We start from the raw sequence: 20,205 nt of genomic DNA on the forward strand, positions 1-20,205 counted from the left end.
TCTTAAAAAGGTAGTCAGGGGACTTACCTGGTGGTCTGGTGGTTAAGACTCTACTCTTCCACTGCAAAGGCTGCAGTTTTGATTCCTGGTTGGGGAACTAACATTCTGCATGCTGTGTGGTGCACCCAAAAAATTATAAATAAAGGTAAATGCGCTTAAGGTAGTCAGGGGTGTTCTCTATAAGGAGGTGATATTTGAGTTGAGATCTAAATAATTAGGGGAAGATCACTTCAGAGAAACAGCTAGCATAATCTAAGAAAGAATGAGTTTGTGTATAACAAATAGCCAAAGGAATAACAATATGTATGAATCATGGAAGCAATGGTTTGAGACGCAAGGATTCTCTGACCCTCTGATGTTGTAGATCTTAGATTGGTGTGGATTAGCATGTGGCAGCAGGAAGGCTTATAAGGTAGGAAAAAAAATCTTAAGGTGTATTTTCCATACATAATTAGCTTCTGATAGCTAATCTGGTTTCAACTTATAGTTAACATTTGTTATTAATTTGCTATTATTTTCAGCTCAACATTTCTTTTTTAAAAAATTGAAGTATATAGTTGATTTACAATATTATATTAGTTCAGATGTATAGCAATGTGATTTAATATTTTTATAGTTTATACTCCATAAAGATAATGGCTATAATTCTCTGTGCTATACAACTTACCCTTGCTGCTTATGTTTTCATACACACTAGGCTGTGAATCCCATAGCCCTAATTTGGTCCACTCCTTTACCATCCCCTCACTTTCACTTCGTTCGTGCCTCTAGCCCTGAAGTGAATTTCTTGTAGGTAGCATATCAAAGAGTCTTGTTTCTCTTATCCAATAAGCCATCCTATGTCATTTTTTCCCAAAGCATTTAGTCCACTGACATTTAAAGTAATTATTAATAAGTATGTACTTATTTGCATTTTAAATCTGGTTTTCAGGTTGTTTTCTTAGTTCATCTCTGTTCATTTCTTCTTTTTGTTTCTTTCTTCGTAATTTGATGATTTTCTTTAGTAGCATGCTTGGGTTCATTTCTTTTTTGTCTTTGTTGTCTATCATAGGTTTTTGATTTGTGGTTACCATAGGGTTCATATACATTGCCCTATAATTGTATATACTTTTTAAAACTGGTATTCAAGTTCAAGCATATTTCATTTCTCTCTTCCACATTTTATTTTACATCTTCTTGCTTTTCCCTCAAATGTTTACTGTAATCATAGCTGCTTTTACATTTTTCTTTTTGTATTTTAGTCAAAGTACTGGCTTATTTACATTGTTGATCTTCAGTTCTTAACTATTTGCCTTTCCAAGTAAAAACTTTCCCTTTCCTATATATTCTTACTTCTTTTCCATTTAGAGAAGATCCTTCAACATGTTTTTAAGGGTAGGGTTAGCCAGTGTGACTCACGAGTGGAGTCCGGGCTTTCATAGCCCTTCTATTTGTGCCAACTGTCTTCCAACCAGTCAATAGGCTTATCTCCTCTGAGTAGGACCCCAGGACTGGGACCTCCCAGTCTGTGCCTGACCCACTCACTCCCCAAGATGGGTGTCCACCTGTGTAATCTCCTTTTCCCTGAGTCCACTCCCAGGGGCACATGTCCTTGCTAGATGGCTTTTCTTCCCTTCCCACCTGATAGGATAATGTATTTTTTTTTTAATTCAATTGTGGTTGTACAGGCTTCTTTCTGTCAGTTTCCAGTTAGTTTTCCGTGAGAATTGTTCCACACGTCGATGTATTTCTGATGGGCTCATGGGGGGAGGTGAGCTCCACATCCTCTTACTCTTGATCTCCTCGATCATCTTGACCTGCTCCCCCCATATTTCTTATTCTTCTTTTTCTACAAGAGGAAACAGTTTTACTCCTATCTTATTGTTGATGGGAATGTTCCAATCAAAGTGCTACCCTAGCCACAGGGAGGTAAACAATTGCTAGGTGAAACGAATCAGAAATTTTCTAGGGATTTTTCTAACTGAACCTTATGAGGAACAGTTTTTCTTCCTCATAGGACTTGAAGTTTTAAAGATAAAATTCTGAGGCAGCTGATAGATGTGGTTTCAGCCTTATGGGGTGAGCTGGTGTTGAAGAGGAGACAGACAAGCAGAGCTGCAGTATGAGGGAACAGAGACAGACGGACACTTGAAGCCTTTACTTCCCTGGATGAATACCACGGGATCCACTTGTCTCCCACTCTTGCCAGAGTTTGCTTCTCTGAGACAAAAACTTCCTCAGTAATTTATGATAGCTTGAGTTGGGCTTCAGTCCTTTAAAACAAGAGTTCTTACTGTTACATGCTTCATGGCCTCACCTGAAACCTGGATGTTTCCCAAGTCCTGTCTTTCTGGTTCTTTCCCACAGACTCCTCAGACACCCCGGCTTTAAATACATGCAGCTTTTCTTGACTCTCCCAATCTTGGGAAAGGGTGTGGCATAGTCATTAGGACCCGAGCTTTAAAGAATCAGATTTATGATTGAGCTCCAGCTCACTCCAGACTCACTTCCTGGCTGAAACCAAGTTACTTAACCAAACTGAGTCTCAGTTCCTTTGCTTGTAAGGAAATGGCAATAATAAGAGTGTTTAACCAAAAGTAAGTACAACCCTCTTTAACTTGTGTGTGTGTTAGATGATGAAAGTAAGGCCCTCAGCACTATGCCCAGCACACAGTCAGTCTTCCATCAGGGTAGCCTTCACTATAACTCAGCATTCAGATGCTGCCAGTACCTCTTAACTTCCTTTGCGGGCTTGCCTTCTACTGTTGGCCAAAAGGAATACAATTGATTCATTCTTTTTATTTCTCCCCTAATTATTGACTGAGTGTACACAGATGCTAAGTCACTTCAGTCATGTCCAGCTCTTTGTGATCCCATGGACTGTAGCTCACCAGACTCCTCTGTCCATGGGATTCTCTAGGCAAGAATACTGGAGTGGGTTGCCATACCCTCCTTGAGGGGAGCGTCTCGACCCAGAGAGTGAACCCACATCTCTTATGTCTCCTGCATTGGCAGGCTGGTTCTTTACCACTACTGTCACCTGGGAAGTCCAATTACCGCCCTGCTGACTGGTTTATCAGTTCCTAATATTTGAAAGAAAAAAGGGACTATGTGCCCATACAGACCTAAATAAGCTGAGATGTGTGACCCTTAGTGCTGGTGCTGTTTACTTGAGATTACTGATGCTAATTTGCTAGACACTGTGTCACTGCTCTGAATGACATGAGAAAGTGAGATTGGCTGCACACGGTTTTACAAGGGGATAGGTTTTTGGAACTGAACTATGAAGCTGTTGTACCTTTGGAAGGGTTGACAAAATAATATATGCAAAACATTTGGTTTCCTTGGAAGACAAATATGAGCAAAATCCAAAGTAGGATTAATTATTGATTATCTGTGGGAAGGAGAAATGGAGAAGCAGAGAGACATGCTTCTCTTTTGGCATCTTTTACATTCTGCCTTGTATTGCAATTATTTCTTCTATCAGGTTGCAAGCTCTGGGAGGTGAGGGGCTTTGTCTTATGAATTGTTCATCCTCTATCAGTCAATTCATTTCAGTCACTCAGCTGTGTCCAACTTTGCAACCCCATGGACTGCAGCACACCAGGCTTCCCTGTCTATCACCAATTCCTGGAGCTTGCTCAAACTCATGTCCATCAAGTCAGTGATGGCATCCAACCATCTCATCCTCTGTCGTCCCCTTCTCCTCCTGCCTTCAATCTTTCCCAGCATCTGGGTCTTTTCCAACGAGTCAGTTCTTTGCATCAGGTGGCCAAAGTATTGGAGTTTCAGTTTCAGCATCTGTCCTTCCAATGAATATTCAGGATTGATTTCCTTTAGTATTAACTGGTTTGATCTCCTTGCAGTCCAAGGGACTCTCAAGAGTCTTCTGTAACACCACAGTTCAAAAGCATCAATTATTTAACACTCAGCTTTCTTTATGGTCCAATTCTTACATCCATACATGACTACCGGAAAAACTGTAGTTTTGACTATATGGACCTTTGTCAGTACAGTAATGTCTCTGCTTTTTAATATGCTGTCTAGGTTGGTCATAACTTTCCTTCCAAGGAGCAAGTGTCTTTTAATTTCATGGCTGCAGTCACCATCTGCAGTGATTTTGGAGTCCAAGAAAATAAAGTCTCTCATGGTTTCCATTGTTTCCCCATCTATTTGCCATGAAGTGATGGGACTGGATGCCATGATCTTTGTTTTTTGAATGTTGAATTTTAAGCCAGCTTTTTCACTCTCTTCTTTCACTTTCATCAAGAGGCTCTTTAGTTCCTCTTCGCTTTCTGCCATAAGGGTGGTGTCATCTGTATATCTGAGGTTGCTGATATTTCTCCTGGCAATCTTGATTTAGCTTGTGCTTCATCCAGTCTGGCATTTCGCATGATGTACTCTGTATGTAAGTTAAATAATCAGGGTGACAATATACAGCCTTGACATACTCCTCTATAGTCCCTGGCAAATAAGAGGTTTCCAACAAATACTGGTTAAATGAATATTGAATGAATTCCTGGAATATGTGTTTAATAGCAAAACAACATTTACCTTGTGTTGTTAAAGAATAAATTGGTGAATTTCTAAACTGTGTGCTAACTGCAGTAAATTATATGAACTGAGAAAAAAAAAAAGAATAAGTAATGAGGCATTTTGATACAAGAGGGGAGAACGGGCTTTGGATTCAGGTCCAAGCTCTTTCTTTCTTCAGTTTTATAAACTTTGGTTGATACTTGATACACAATATTTGTGGAATTTCGATGCCCACCTAGTACTGTTGTGATGAAGGAGGCTTCTCAGAGCTAGAAGTTCTGTGGTCTGATCCACCACAGTCCCCACCACCAGCATCATGTGTACAACTGGCACACTTTAATGATAGGCATCTGTTTCCAGTCTAGTCTGTGGGACCCGCTCACTGTCCCCTACACCCTTCTCTCTTTGTCTTATACCTTGAAACCTCACCAATTCTTTCTAAGGTGAAAGCCAATTAAACCAATAAACTGGGTGCATTCTTTTCCCCAGTGATATATTCATATTTTAGCATGCGGTTTATGGAAGAATAGCCTGTAAATATTTTAACATTATATTAAATATTAGTTGATAAACATTTCAATATTTTAATAATAAATATATTCCATTTATTGTGCATCTAAAACATATTTGTCATCAAGAGTCACTTTATACCCATTATTTCCATTCCATGCCACAATTATAAAGGGGATAGATTATATTTGCAGTTTTATATAATGAGATAACTAAAGTAATTTGCCTGAGGCCACAGATCCAACAGTGATCAAAGCTAGAAAAGGATTTTGGATTTACCTGGTTCGATCTGATTGTAATCTCTAATACAGGACTTTGGGTGTTAAAAATAATAAACAATAATCACTAAGCCCTTTCAATACTATAATAGTAAAGTGATCTGGGTAAATAGGACTCTCAATGACATTTATATCATTGTAGCTTCCATTCTCCATCTCAGCATGTAGACGGCTCTTATGTATCAGTGGTAAAGAATCTGCCTCCCCTTGCTAGAGACACAGAAGATATGGGTTAGATCTCTGGGTCAGGAAGATCCCTTGGAGAAAGAAATGGCAACCCACTCCAGTATTGTTGCCTGGAGAATCTCTTGGACAGAGGAGCCTGGTGGTCTACCGTCTATGGGGTCACAAAGAGTCAAACAAGACTGAAGCGACTTAGCACTCAACATTCTGGGACAGGTACCCTCCTTACCATTTCACATGCATTCTTTAACCCTCACAGAGCTCCTCTAACAGATGTATTATTATTATTATTCCTCCTTCACATTTAAGAAAATTAAGGCCTAGAAATGTTAATCAGTGGCAGGGCTGAACAATTCAGGGAAATCTGACTCCAAAGCTCATGCTAATATCTATTTTACTCTACTGCCTCCAACTTGCTCTATACCAAAATGTAATGAAAGCTGGTGTGTGAGATCATTTTAAAACCAGGGTGCATAACTGATACCCAGGGATCCCCCTGAAATCACAGTGGGTAGAAGGACAGGCTTGGCAACCTCCCCTTATATCACTATGGGAAATTTTGATCTTTAAAAAAAAAAAAAAAACCTCATGAGAATAAAAACCAAGGATATGGCTCAGAATTACAAAGTGGGTGGGGATGATCTATTTTCTACAGGCAATAGTCAAACGGGCCCTAAGGCAGACAGGGCTGCCATGCGAAGGCGATATAGCATATAGCGTGTGCGCATGCTCAGTCGCCTCTGACTCTTTGAGACCCCTGGACTGTAAGCCATCAGGCTCCTCTGTTCATGGGGTTTCCCAGGCAAGAATACTAGAGCGGATTGCCATCTCCTCCTCCAAGGGATCTTCCTAACCCAGGGATGGAACCCATCTCCTAAGTCTCCTACCCTGTAGGCAGATTCTTTTATTGCCAAGCCATGGAACAGCTCATTTCTGGAGAGCTGTCATAATAAAGTCATAATACAGAAGGCACATTTAATTGAGTCCCAGACCTGCCACTTACTAATTGTGTGACCTTGGACAAATCACAGCCTCTCAGATTCTCAGCCTCCTCATTCACGAAGAAACAGCAGTCACAGTGCCCACCTTGGTCCTCTTTCAGAACCCGATAGAATAACAAAACGCAAATCAATTATAACACTGCAACCATTCTCTTAAAACAGACTTTTAAGTTTTCAGTTATTTTCAGTTCCATGTAGATTTCTTTTAAGCAAAATGACACATCCCTGTTCTATCTCCCTGCCCCTCTCTGTGCCATTTTTCCTCAGAAAGTCACAGCAGTTTTCAGTGTTCAGGGATAGAATGTGATTTCTTCATGATAAATCATTCAAACAAGTGGGTAAAAAAGAGTTCTCTGAGAAAGAGACCAGGATGCTCAAACCAACAGTGAGTGGCGCTGGTGACAGATGGTCAGGGAAGCGCCACCTCTCACCAGCGGCCTCAGGAACCCTAGTCGGGGGCGGGAGGGCGGGCGGGGAGTGGCAGGGAATCCTGCTGTTTGCTCCTGATTTTCATCTCTGCAGGCTGGTGTTTAAGAAAAGCAAACTCCTTCCCCATTTGCCTGAGGGGGGAGATGCCTAATTACCATGCTTCTGATTTCCCTCTGGAAGGCTGGCGCCAGGGCCTGAACTCAGCTCCACCCCAACGTCTCCAGAGACACCTGCTCCTGGAAAGCCTTGCTGTCACCCTTCCCCCACCACACACACACACCCTTCCCTCCCCCCAATACCCACTCCCTCTACACACACACCCTTGAAGACACAGACAGACAAAGCCTGTTGTGTCAGCACCAACCCTGGCCTGTTCAACAGCTCGACCCTGAGACTGGGATGGAGAGTCTGGAAGACACTGCTCTGCACAAAACTGGAGCTTTGACCAAGACTGTTTTCAATATTCCATTCACATGTATATTCTACCACCACATTGACAGTTTTTCCCTGGTGAGCAGGCCCGATTTTCAGATTTCTTCTCCTTGCTTTTAGAGAGCTTGCCTCATAGAAAAAAATCTTCCCTCCCTCCAACTCTGCCGGGTAATACCCCAGAGAACATTCCTGACTAAGGCTGTTTCCAGCCTCCATTCCCTGCCCCCTCCTTCTATTGCTTGAAGAAACTATACAGCAAAAACTCAGAAAATATTTCATCCCCCTTAGGAAAATGCAATTTGAATGTTTTAGGGGGAAAAAAAATCACTTCAAAAGCATTTGCTTCTACCCGCCCCCTCCTCCATCAGCCCTCCAGAAGCCCGGAAATGAAGCCCTGTTCTCCAGTACAGAAGCCATCAAGGAGCAAACCAACACCCCAGGGACTGCAGCGAGGGGCACTCTGCTACACAAACACCCAGCCACAGCCCATTAACTGGAGCTGGTTTAACAGGATCATGGGGCTTTCCACTGGGCTTCTAACCCCAAGGACTCCCCTTACTTACCAGAGGGAAAGATGCTGCAGACAAGCATCTTTCCTTCTGGCATCTGCAGGTTTTATCCATATGGTTGCCTCTTCTCTTTCACAAAATGGATAATGTTGATCCTGATGAATAAGAAGAGGCTCCAGGGGCACCTGTTGCTAGCAACACAGAAATCTATGCTCAGTTGGTTCTGACCACATGCTACGTTCCCAATTCAGTTTTCTTTTTTCTTTCCTTCTCTCTTATTTTCTTCCCTTTCTCCCTTCTCTGCTACCATCTTTTCCTCCTTTTTCCCTTAGAAAGCACAGGAGGTTAGGAAGAAGTGGTAAGAAATAAGAAACTACAACTACAATATAATTATGACTTGTTTTTTTAGGATTATCAGCTTCAGTTAGCCTTTAAGCTAGTACCAGTCTTGGGCTTCTTTTGTGAAAGATCGCAGGTTTATGTGATTGGAAGAGAAGGAAACCATGGTCCCTGAGCCAGCAGTATCAGCATCACCTGGGCATGTGCTTAAAATGAAGGCTCTCAGTTCCTACCCCAGATCTACTGAACCAGAATCTGCACTTTAACAAGATATCCAGGGGACTCAAATGCAGGTTAAGGTTTGAGAAGCACTGTCTATGGGATGATGACACATTTTATCTTCCTGCCTGGATTTTTCCTCTTCATAAATTCACACTAAGTCAAAGGAAACAGTTTCTACTGTACAAGCTTAATGGGTCCACTGACAGTATACACATAGGATTCTGCACAGGCTCAAAGCTGCAGGAGGCTGAAATGTAGGGAACTGAAACACTGCGAAGGGGCCTATGGGCTCCTGCCTACCTGCAAGTTAGTGCTGCCTAGTAACTCAGCTTCTGCTGAGAAAAGACTCCCCAGGGAGACAGGCTACCCCAGGCCTGGGTCTTATCAGCTGCCTCATAGCCTGTGAGGCTCTGCTGATTCTGGCATCACGGAAACAATCCTGGACCAGGAATCAGCAGGCCTGGATTCAACAGTTCAACATTTCATCCTAGTTTGGGACAAGTTACTAGATTTGTGCTCAGCTTCTTCATTTTTACAGTGAGACTATTAATACTAGCTTATCCTGGCACATTAGTTAGTTGTGACGATCAAATAAAACAGCACCTTTCAAAAACTGCAAATCATAGCAGTGGTCAATTGTTATTATTAATTAGCATAGAATCATAGAATACTGGAGTGGGTAGCCTTTCTCTTCTCCAGTGGATCTTCCTGACCCAGGAATGGAACCAGATTCTTTACCAACTGAACTATGAGGGAAGCCCAAGTCAATAGTTATTATTAATTAGTATAGAATCATAGAATGAGGGTAGCTTCAAAATAGAAGTGAATCAATAGGGCTAATCTCCTTCCTTAAACAGAAATCCCTTCTTGCTAGTAAGAGAAATTACCAACTGATTCTCTCCTTTCAATCCTATAAACTCTGGAGAAGAAAAAAAAGTAACAAGAATGGATTGATAGGTGGGTGGACTAGATGGGCAAATGAACATCTATTGAGTATGGACACTGTGTTATGTATTTTCAAATATATTCTATCAATGTGCACCAGAGTGAGAGCACGCAGACATTCTGAGGAAGATGCTGTGATGTACCATCCTCTTCAGGAATGAAGGGCTTTTTCTTCCAGCTACTGAGAGTGCTGCTGGCAGAAAGCCCTTGATTGTCAGCGCTCTTTGAGAATTATTTTGACTAAAGAGAGTTGTTTCATCCCAGGCTGTATCCAATGACTGCTCAACACAAGGTATGGAGGCATAGCCCTCTGTCCAACTCAGGATATCTCTGAAGTTTCACCCCATCTGTGTTTTCCTCTGAGACTGCATCAAAGCTCTACTTGTCACTCTGCTCATTCCTGCTTCCTTCCTTTTCCTTCCATTGGAATCCATCCCAAAAGCCTTCCCAATAAATCATCTGCTTAATAATCTGCAGAGCCTGCTCCCCAGGGAACCCAACCTGGGACACATCCTCATACTAATTTCTGATGTTTTGAGCCTATTTTGTCAACACATTCATAGATACCCTTGAGATCAGAAACTATAAGGGAGTCACAGGGAAACAGAAACTATCCTATCAAAACTGGAAGGAAACCTGGATATCATTTCATCCAACCAATTCATTTAATAGAAAAGATTGAGTTTAAGTAATTTAGCCAAGGTGCCTTTGCTAATTAGTGGCAGAGCCAAAACCAAAACCCAGGTATCCTGATTCGTGATCCAGTATGTTTTCTATCGCAGTGACATTGTCTAAGAAAGAGAAGAGGCCTATGTCCGTACCTGAGGGAAGCACACTGTACAACAACCTACAAAGTCAAAGAGTAGCAAAACATTCAATAACAAACCCTCCAGCCCTAATTTTTGGCATATTTTGAGGAACCGATGCATTAATATTTTAAAATATTGCTGGTTACCTATTTTCCCTTAGGATACATAACCAAATACATAAAGGTGTCTCAGCCAGCCTCTACTTGTGATGACATACTTGGGTTGGAAAACAACCAGACAAATTCAACAGGCTCTTTTCTGAGATCTCATAGGGCCAACTGTAGCACAGCTCTCTTTTGTATACTCATAATATCATCTATGGAGAAGGCAATGGCACCCCACTCCAGTACTCTTGATTCTATACTGCCCACATTGGATTATGAATATGCTTTATGGTTCTGTCTGTCCAGTAAAATATAAGTTCTTTGCAGTTAAGTGCTGTGGTTATTTACCTGAGTGCTTTCATGTGATCAGCACTGAATTAATGTTTGCCAAATACAGGAATTGAATAAACACCAACATTGAAGTCTCCTCATACTTTCTTCAAAATATCTTTTCCATAAAAGCATTATAGGGTCCATTGACAGATGAATGGATAAAGAAGTTGTGGTACATATATACAATGGAACATTACTCAGCCATAAAAAGGATCAAATTTGAGTCAGTTCTAGTGAGGTGGATGAACCTAGAGCCTGTTATACAGAGAAAAGTAAGTCAGAAAAACAAGTATCATATACTAATGCAAATAGAATCTAAAAAAAAATGATACTTATGAACCTATTTGCAGGGCAGGAATAGAGATGCAGATATAGAAAATCCACTTGTGGACACAGCGGGGAAAGGAGAGGATGGGACAAATTGAGAGAGTAACATTGAAGCGTATATATTACCATATGTAAAATAGATAGCCAGTGGGAAGTTGCTGAACGACACAGGGAGCTCAACCTGGTGCTCTGTGACAACCTAGAGGGGTGAGATGGGGTGGGTGGTGGGAGGGAGGTTCAAGAGGCAGGGGGCATATGTATACTTACGGCTGATTCACATTGTTCTTTGGGAGAAGCCAATACAACATTGTAAAACAATTGTGCTCTAATTAAAAATGTTTATAAAACAATTTATCTGTTAAAAAAAAAAAAAAACTTGATAGGGCCTAAGGATCTCACGAGAGTTCAAAGCAGAAAGGGGCTTTAAGAATCATCTTGTGTTAATCATTCAATACATTTTACATATTAGGAAAAGAAGCCAGAGGGTTTAAGAGTGAAAGGACTGTGACCCTATGCTATCAGAATAATTGTTTTGGGGATAAATGCTTAGAAGAAGTAAACAGGATCCAAAGTTTTATTAGTCCATACTTTTATTGCCTCCCCTTGGTAAGGTTTTTCAGCTCTTTTTTCTACGGTTTAAATCTCCCTGTTAAAACATGCAAATATGCTTTCTGCCCTGATCTTCATGATAAAAATGGAGTATCTGGGCCCAAAGTTATCTTCACAGGTTCTACTCGACAGAATCAGGGTATTCAGCCATCGATTCTTCAATTCTTCTGCTTATGTGAAATGGGATGGAGCTCAGCTGGGGTGCCTACCTCAAAGTCTTATTAAACAGGGAGCTAATCTGATCAGAGTCTTGCCTTATCTGGGGCTGACTACATTTCCTCAGGGTTTTGGTGTCCCTGAGGAAGAGGGGAGTTAGGATGCAGGTCAGAAATAAAAGTGCTTTCACTGAGGCATGGTTGGATTTGCAATTCAATGCAGCAAGGATAAAAAAAAAAAAAAAAAAACAAAAAAAAACCCAACAAGCTACTGGGCTGAGGCTGAATGCCTGGGGTCACTGGGTTCTTTTGCAGTAGTGACTATTCAAGCAGTAGGAGGTTGTGGATCTGAGCAGAGAAAGAAGCATTCAAATGTATTCTCTGTCATTCTGGAGAGAGAGTTGACTCCGAGAGGATTGCATCACCAATTTGATTAGCAGGAGGAGCATGGCTAGGAATTGCAGGTGTGATCCTATGCACCTTGTGATTTTTCTCAAACACCTCCATCTTCTCTTACTGTTATCTCTGCTGCGCTTTATCAAACAGGCTATCAAATCCAAACCAGGTGGAACTGGATAATCATAGAAATGTCATCAGCCTTATTTTTGTTTGTTTGTTTTTGTAATGTTACCAGGTTCTAGAAATCTGCTTGCATAAAAGTTTCCTTATTGTTAGCATTAATAATACAGGCCTGAGAGGCACACAGAATTGGAAGTGGGTCCCTGACAGTAAAGCTGAGAACACAGGGGACTTGAAATAAAGCAGAGGTTAGATACCCAAAGGAGTGTGAGCCTCAGCAATAGAAAAGGAGGAACTCTAAAACTGAGAGAGGAGAGGGAAGCAGTACAGGAGCATCAAGAAGCCTACTTTTGGATTAATTTAATGTGAGAAACAATTTAAGGATTTTTTTCAAATTGTCAACTGATAAAGAAGTAAATACATAACTTGATTGTCTGATTATTAAACCCAAGGGATGAAACATTTTCTACAACATACCAATATCTGATCATATGTATGCTGCTACTGCTAAGCCACTTCAGTCGTGTCCGACTCTGTGCAACCCCATAGACGGCAGCCCACCAGGCTTCCCTGTCCCTGGGATTCTCCAGGCAAGAATACTGGAGTGGGTTGCCATTTCCTTCTCCAATGCATGAAGGTGAAAAGTGAAAATGAAGTAGCTCAGTCCTGTCCGACTCTGAGCAACCCCATGAAGTGCAGCCTACTGGGCTCCTCCGTCCATGGGATTTTCCAGGCAAGAATACTGGAGTGGGGTGCCATCGCCTTCTCGTATATCTGATCATAAAACTGAAGGGACTAGTATTAAAATCCCTCAGTGTGGAATATCCTCGAGCAGTAAGAAACACCATAACTATATTCACCCAATGAATGTGGCCAAAATAACATCAGTTCAGTTCAGTTCAGTTCAGTCGCTCAACCGTGTCCAATTCTTTGCAACCCCATGAACCGCAGCACGCCAGGCCTCCCTGTCCATCACCAACTCCCAGAGTCCACCCAAACCCACGTCCATTGAGTCGCCATCCAACCATCTCATCCTCTGTCATACCCTTTTCCTCCTGCCCTCAATCTTTCCCAGCATCAGGGTTTTTTCAAATGAGTCAGCTCTTCGCATCAGGTGGCCAAAGTATTAGAGTTTCAGCTTCAACATCAGTCCTTCCAATGAACACCCAGGACTGATCTCCTTTAGGATAGACTGGTTGGATCTCCTTGCTGTCCAAGGGTCTCTCAAGAGTCTTCTCCAACACCACAGTTCAAAAGCAATTTGTCTGCGCTCAGGTTTCTTTATAGTCCAACTCTCACATCCATACATGACCATTGGAAAAACCATAGCCTTGACTAGACGGACCTTGTTGGTAAAGTAATGTCTCTACTTTTTAATATGCTGTCTAGGTTGGTTACAACTTTCCTTCCAAGGAGTAAGCATCTTTTAATTTCATGGCTGCAATCACCATCTGCAGTGATTTTGGAGCCCAAGAAAATAAACTCAGCCACTGTTTCCACTCTTTCTCCATCTATTTGCCATGAGGTGATGGGACCAGATGACATGATCTTCGTTTTCTGAATGTGGAGCTTTAAGCCAACTTTTTCACTCTCCTCTTTCACTTTCATCAAGAGGCTCTTTAGTTCTTCACTTTCTGCCATAAGGGTGGTGTCATCTGCATATCTGAGGTCACTGATATTTCTCCCGGCAATCTTGATTCCAGCTTGTGCTTCTTCCAGCCCAGCATTTCTCATGATGTACTCTGCATATAAGTTAAATAAGCAGAGTGACAATATACATCCTTGACGTACTCCTTTTCCTATTTGGAACCAGTCTGTTGTTCCATGTCCAGTTCTAACTGTTGCTTCCTGACCCGCATATAGATTTCTCAGAAGGCAAGTCAGGTGGTCTGGTATTCCCATCTCTTTAAGAATTTTCCACAGTTTGTTGTGAGCCACACAGTCAAAGGCTTTGGCATAGTCAATCAAGCAGAAATAGATGTTTTTCTGGAACTCTCTTGCTTTTTCCATGATCCAGCGGATGTTGGCAATTTGATTTCGGGTTCCTCTGCCTTTTCTAAAACCAGCTTGAACATTTGGAAGTTCATGGTTCACATATTGCTGAAGCCTGGCTTGGAGAATTTTGAGCATTACTTTACTAGAGTGTGAGATGAGCGCAATTGTGCGGCAGTTTGAGTATTCTTTGGCTTTGTCTTTCTTTGGGATTGGAATGAAAACTGACCTTTTCCAGTCCTGTGGCCACTGCTGAGTTTTCCAAATTTGCTGGCACATTGAGTGCAGCACTTTCACAGCATCATCTTCAGGATTTGAAATAGCTCAACTGAAATTCCATCACCTCCACTAGCTTTGTTCATAGTGATGCTTCCTAAGGCCACTTGACTTTATATTCCAGGATGTCTGGCTCTAGGTGAGTGATCACACCATCATGACATCAGCTATGATAATTTCACTTAGGCAGAATTTAATGACAGAAGTATCCAGAATACCTTCCTAAATACTGCAAGAAACAATACTGCAATATAAACAATTATTTTAAGCTTGACATTTGAATAAAACTTTGTGTCCCTCCTGGGTTCTTGTAGTAACTGAGACAGGTATGATAGAATTATTTATCTATTTTGCCATTTTATCTCTTTTCTCTTAATTTCACATTAGTTAGTGAGAACAACTACATAGGCAGGTTAGGATTCATATTTGCTAATTAGTCCTATGGCATTGGCTTCATTATAACATAAAGTCCAGAAATTCATTCCAGACATGTGCTTTTGGTAGCCAAGCCACAGTCTATATACAATGGAGTGTCTGTCCACCATGACACTTCATCCTGGGAAATTCAGGGCATCTGCCTCCTGTCACCATGGATCAGTTCAGGTATATCACTGCAACTAAATACAGCCATAGGAGCCAAAGAGGCCCATTAGCGTTCCAGTCTAGGAGTCACAATATAACCAGCAGGTATTTCAGACCATATTGAATCAGCCAAATAGGGTATGTTACCCCTTATCTGCAGACTTTTGTAGAATCAGATGACACATTCTAATGCAAAGACAGGGAGGCATAAAGAAGAGAAGAAAAAGCTGCCCTTACCCCACTTTTAGTTCACATACATTTGGAGAGAACTGATCTCTAGAAAAATCAGTTTAAAGAATGATAGGAATCACTCAGTATAACTAATTTTTCAAAAAGATCTTTAAAACTGTTCTGTAAGACATCTTTCCTTCTAGCACACACACACACACAAAAGAGAACCCTAAATATGTGTCAAATATATTTAACATAGGCTCTATCCAGAGAACAGAGATGTGGGGCATTTTTTCTTTCTAATTATTACATGGTTTATAATGTTTCAATTTTTAAATGTGTGCTGGGTGTGTTTAGTCACTCAGTCATATCTGACTCTTTGTGACCCCATGGACTGTAGCCCACCAGGCTTCTCTGTCCACTGGTATTCTCCAGGCAAGAATACTGGAGTGGGTTGCCATGTCCTCCTCCAGGGTACCTCCCCAATCCAGGGATCGAACCCAGGTCTCCTGCATTGCAAGCTGATGCTTTACCATCTGAGCCACCAGGGAAGCCCAGTTTTTAAATACTATATATTAATTTTGTAATCAGAAAATATCAATAAAGACTAAAGAGAGAGAGAGAAAGATAAATGATATAGCTTCTAGGCCAGTGGTAGCATTTTAGAACTAAAACTCAAGTCAGAGAAAAAAAATGGGTTCATCAAGTTATATGGCTAGTTTCCAGCAAAACTAAGTTATTTAGTGAAAGTCGCTCAGTCATGTCCGACTCTTTGTGACCCCATGGCCTGTATAGTCCATGGAATTCTCCAGTCCAGAATACTGGAGTGGGTAGCCTTTCCCGTCTCCAGGGGATCTTCCTAACACAGGGATCAAACCCAGGTCTCCTGCATTGCAGGCGAATTCTTTACCAGCTGAGTCACAAGGGAAGTCCAATCTAGTTAACTAGAGTTATTGATGCTTTTCTCAGTGTCACCATAATTACAGAGTGGCAGATGACCCTAAAAAACCCTTCTTGCTCTAATAATTGGTGATTCTAAAAGTTGGAAGGTGCTTCCTTTTTGGCCAGCTGATATAGAAGGAAAAGGACATGCTTGGTTCTTTGACAGGTTGGCTCTGTACGTGAGTTCAGGTGGGATGAATTCACCATGTGACTCCAAGTGTAACAAGGGCTTACCTGTGCTGTTACACCACCTAGATCCCTTTTCAGAATTATTCATAATATATACACCCCACAGCTGTGAGTGTGTAGGCTGCTGATAGTCTGTAGTTGATATGCTTTCTTGAAACTGTCCTTGGTTGAAGGCACCTGCCTTGTCCAAAGCCACATGCCTTACCCTGGAGCAGTCCAAACCAATCAACTGATGATACAGGAGTACAAAAGTTCAGCCTTTGTACTGCATGCAACTGTCTTCCTATTTTGCTGACAATTGGACCTGAGGTAAATTCTCTTCCTGCTTTCAGGCTTTTGAACCTGCTAATAACTGTTTGAAGCATTCTTGTCTATCCTCCTCAGCTTCACCTAAGCCAATGACTTACAACTCTTCCTTCCCATTAGAATTATTTAACTCATTAAAAAAGTTAATGCTGAGGGTCTGCTCCCAGAACAATGAAAATCACAGTCTCTGGGTTGGAGTTCTAATATCTGTATTTTTCAACCCCACTCCCACTGCCTTGATGTCTCTGATATATAATGATGGTTAAAAACTACTGATCATACAAATGCCTGCTTACCAATGTTTCATTGAGTATCTACTAGCTATCATTTTTTTTCAGAGAAGTTCTCCACAGTCTAGTTCCTTACGGTCCAGACACTCAGCCCTCTGTGCTTACCTCTGTTTGGAGATTTATGCCTTCTAGATGGCTCTCTCAAACATGACCAGAAATTGTTGACTTATTGCTAGCTTTAAAAAATTTACTCTTGTCCCATAATGGCTCTACTATTGCATAACCATATTATCAGTCATCTTATTTGTATGAATATGGCTGTATTTTCTTCCCAACCATATTTTTTATGCTTGTTTAAACTAGTAGAGCGGAGAAGGCAATGGCACCCCACGCCAGCACTCTTGCCTGGAAAATCCCATGGATGGAGGAGCCTGGTGGGCCGCAGTCCATGGGGTCGCTAAGAGTCAAACAAGACTCAGCGACTTCACTTTCACTTTTCACTTTCATGCATTGGAGAAGGAAATGGCAACCCACTCCAGTGTTCTTGCCTGGAGAATCACAGGGACGGTGGAGCCTGGTGGGCTGCCGTCTATGGGGTCACACAGAGTCGGACACGACTGAAGCGACTTAGCAGCAGCAGCAGCAGCAACAAACTAGTAGAGCAGACCGCAAGAGTTAGTGTTACCTCTGCTCTGCTGCTGCTGCTGCTAAGTCACTTCAGTTGTGTCCGACTCTGTGTGACCCCATAGACGGCAGCCCACCAGGCTCCCCGTCCCTGGGATTCTCCAGGCAAGAACACTGGAGTGGGTTGCCATTTCCTTCTCCAATGCATCAAAGTGAAAAGTGAAAGTGAAGTCACTTAGTCATGTCCGACTCTTAGCGACGCCCTGGACTGCAACTTACCAGGCTCCTCTGTCCATGGGATTTTCCAGGCAAGAGTACTGGAGTGGGGTACCATACAGTTGGCTAATAATTTATTTCCCTTTGGAAATTTACACTGAAAGAATTTAACTCAGCACTATCAGTCAGGGTTCAACCAGAGAAGCAGACCAGTAGGAGAGTACATTAAGAGAATTATTGTAAGAAATTGGCTTATGTGATTGTGGAGGCTAGCTAGGCAAGTCTGAAACCTAAAAGGCAGGCCATGAAATCTTTGGCACAAGCTAAAACTAATGTCCACAGGCAGAATTTCTTCTTCATTCTTCATCAGGGAAGTATGGGCTCTGCTCTTGAGGCCTTTCAGCTGGTAAGAATCAGGCCTACCCAGATTATCTAGGATAATCTCCTGTATAAAAAGTCAATGAATTACGGACTTTAATCACATCTACAAGATGTGTTTATAGCTAATTAATAACTGACAACTGTAGTCTAGATCGGAGAAGGCAATGGCACCCCACTCCAGCACTCTTGCCTGGAAAATCCCATGGACAGAGAAGCCTGGTGGGCTGCAGTCCATGGGGTTGCTAAGAGTTGGACACGACTGAGTGACTTCCCTTTCACTTTTCACTTTCCTGAATTGAAGAAGGAAATGGCAACCCATTCCAGTGTTCTTGCCTGGAGAATCCCAGGGATGGTGGAGCCTGGTGGGCTGCCGTCTATGGGGTCGCACAGAGTCGGACACGACTGAAGCGACTTAGCAGTAGCAGCAGCAGTAGTTTAGATGAACTGACACTTCAAAATAACATCATAAGTGCCATGGGAGAGGGCTAACTATTAAAACATGAAATGTTATCATTGTTAGGAAAAAAGTAGTAATTTTACTTCTTGAAACTTCAATTTTCTCTGGAAAAAATAATCCAAGCAAATTGGATTTGACATTTTATTTGATTAATATTTATTTGTTATCTGCCAGAAGTGCACTGTTTTAGCCACTTTTATTCATTTCATCAGAAAATCCTATCAGTTCTGCCTTCAAAATATATTGAGAATTCGACTACTGCTCTGTTTACTTTTACTATCCTGCCCGAAGTCACTATTTTCTCATTTTTGGACTGTTGTAATAATACCCTTAATCCATGCTTCTCACCTTGTCCCCACTATAATCTCCATATTGTACCTAGTATAAGTCTTAAGACTCCAGACAGATCATATTAATTACTCTTTTGGTTAAATGCCCCAATCAATTCCTTTAGCAAAGTCAAAACTCAAGTCTTTTCTGTGGCCTGTGTGTACCTACTTGATCTGAGCCTGACACCTCACTCCCGTCACCCAGCTCTTTTACAACCTCCTTTACACTGTTGCAGCATCATTGTTCTCCTCCCTTTTGCTCCATCACCCACCAGTATTCCCACAGCAGGGCCTTTACACAGACTGTTCTCTCTGGCAAGAATGGGAAATCTGCTTGGTTCCCTCATTTGCTTCAGGTATCAACTAAGTTGTTGCCTTTTCACAGTGATCTTTCTTGGCCACACCTTAATAAACAGCATCCTTTGCAATGTCATAATGCTTTATCCCCTTTCCAAGTGTTTTTCTTCTTTGTATGTATTACTTGGTCTGCTTTGTTTGCTGTAGTGTCTAGAATAGTACCTGGAATGTAGTAGACATTCCAAAAATATTTGTTGAGTGAATGACAGATAGAAAGGTGTCTACTTGTGAGAGTCAGGAAAAAAAAACTAAATTCTCTTATCTGAGTACTTTACAGTGCTTTTGTGTTGAGAAAAATCTTTCTCTATATCAAATTTGGCAGGGAATTTTCTCTGCTTTTTTTCTGTTTTTGAATGTTATTGTGATGTTGTGTCTCTCATGACCATTCACTGAAGATGTGTTTCTATGGTTACTGTGTTATTTCCAGTCAGAATCCTGTAGAGGAGAAACCTGAATTTTGTATCCCAATAAGTTGAGATTCCCTTGACATGCTATTAAGATATAAATGGACTCTCACAAATCAGCTTCCTGTGTCACTCACCATAATTAGTTGGGAAGACAGCGTGAAAGACATATTTAGGATTCAACTCCAAAGTTCTGAAAAATGGCATTGTAAGGAAACAGACAAAATGAGTTACTCTCATGTATGCTCATCGGGGAGGGTCCCTGTGAAATCAATCCAGTTTTATTTTGCTACTCACCACTGGGGCCCTGGCATGCTAGCTGTCATTATGCCCCTATCTTTATACCCAATTAAGCTGTGGATTCCTTAGGCTGCTTATTCTGTCTGTTCTATTCTGGGAATAGGAATAAGAGTATAAATGAGTATACCTCTAGAGCCTAAACTACAAGTTTACCCCAGAAAACAAATGAAGTATGGCTAGGCTGACATTTGATGAGTACATGGGGATCTGTGTCCATACATCACAGAAGA

This window comes from Bos javanicus, chromosome 1 (assembly GCF_032452875.1).
Source record: "Bos javanicus breed banteng chromosome 1, ARS-OSU_banteng_1.0, whole genome shotgun sequence".
Classification (NCBI taxonomy): Eukaryota; Metazoa; Chordata; class Mammalia; order Artiodactyla; family Bovidae; genus Bos; species Bos javanicus.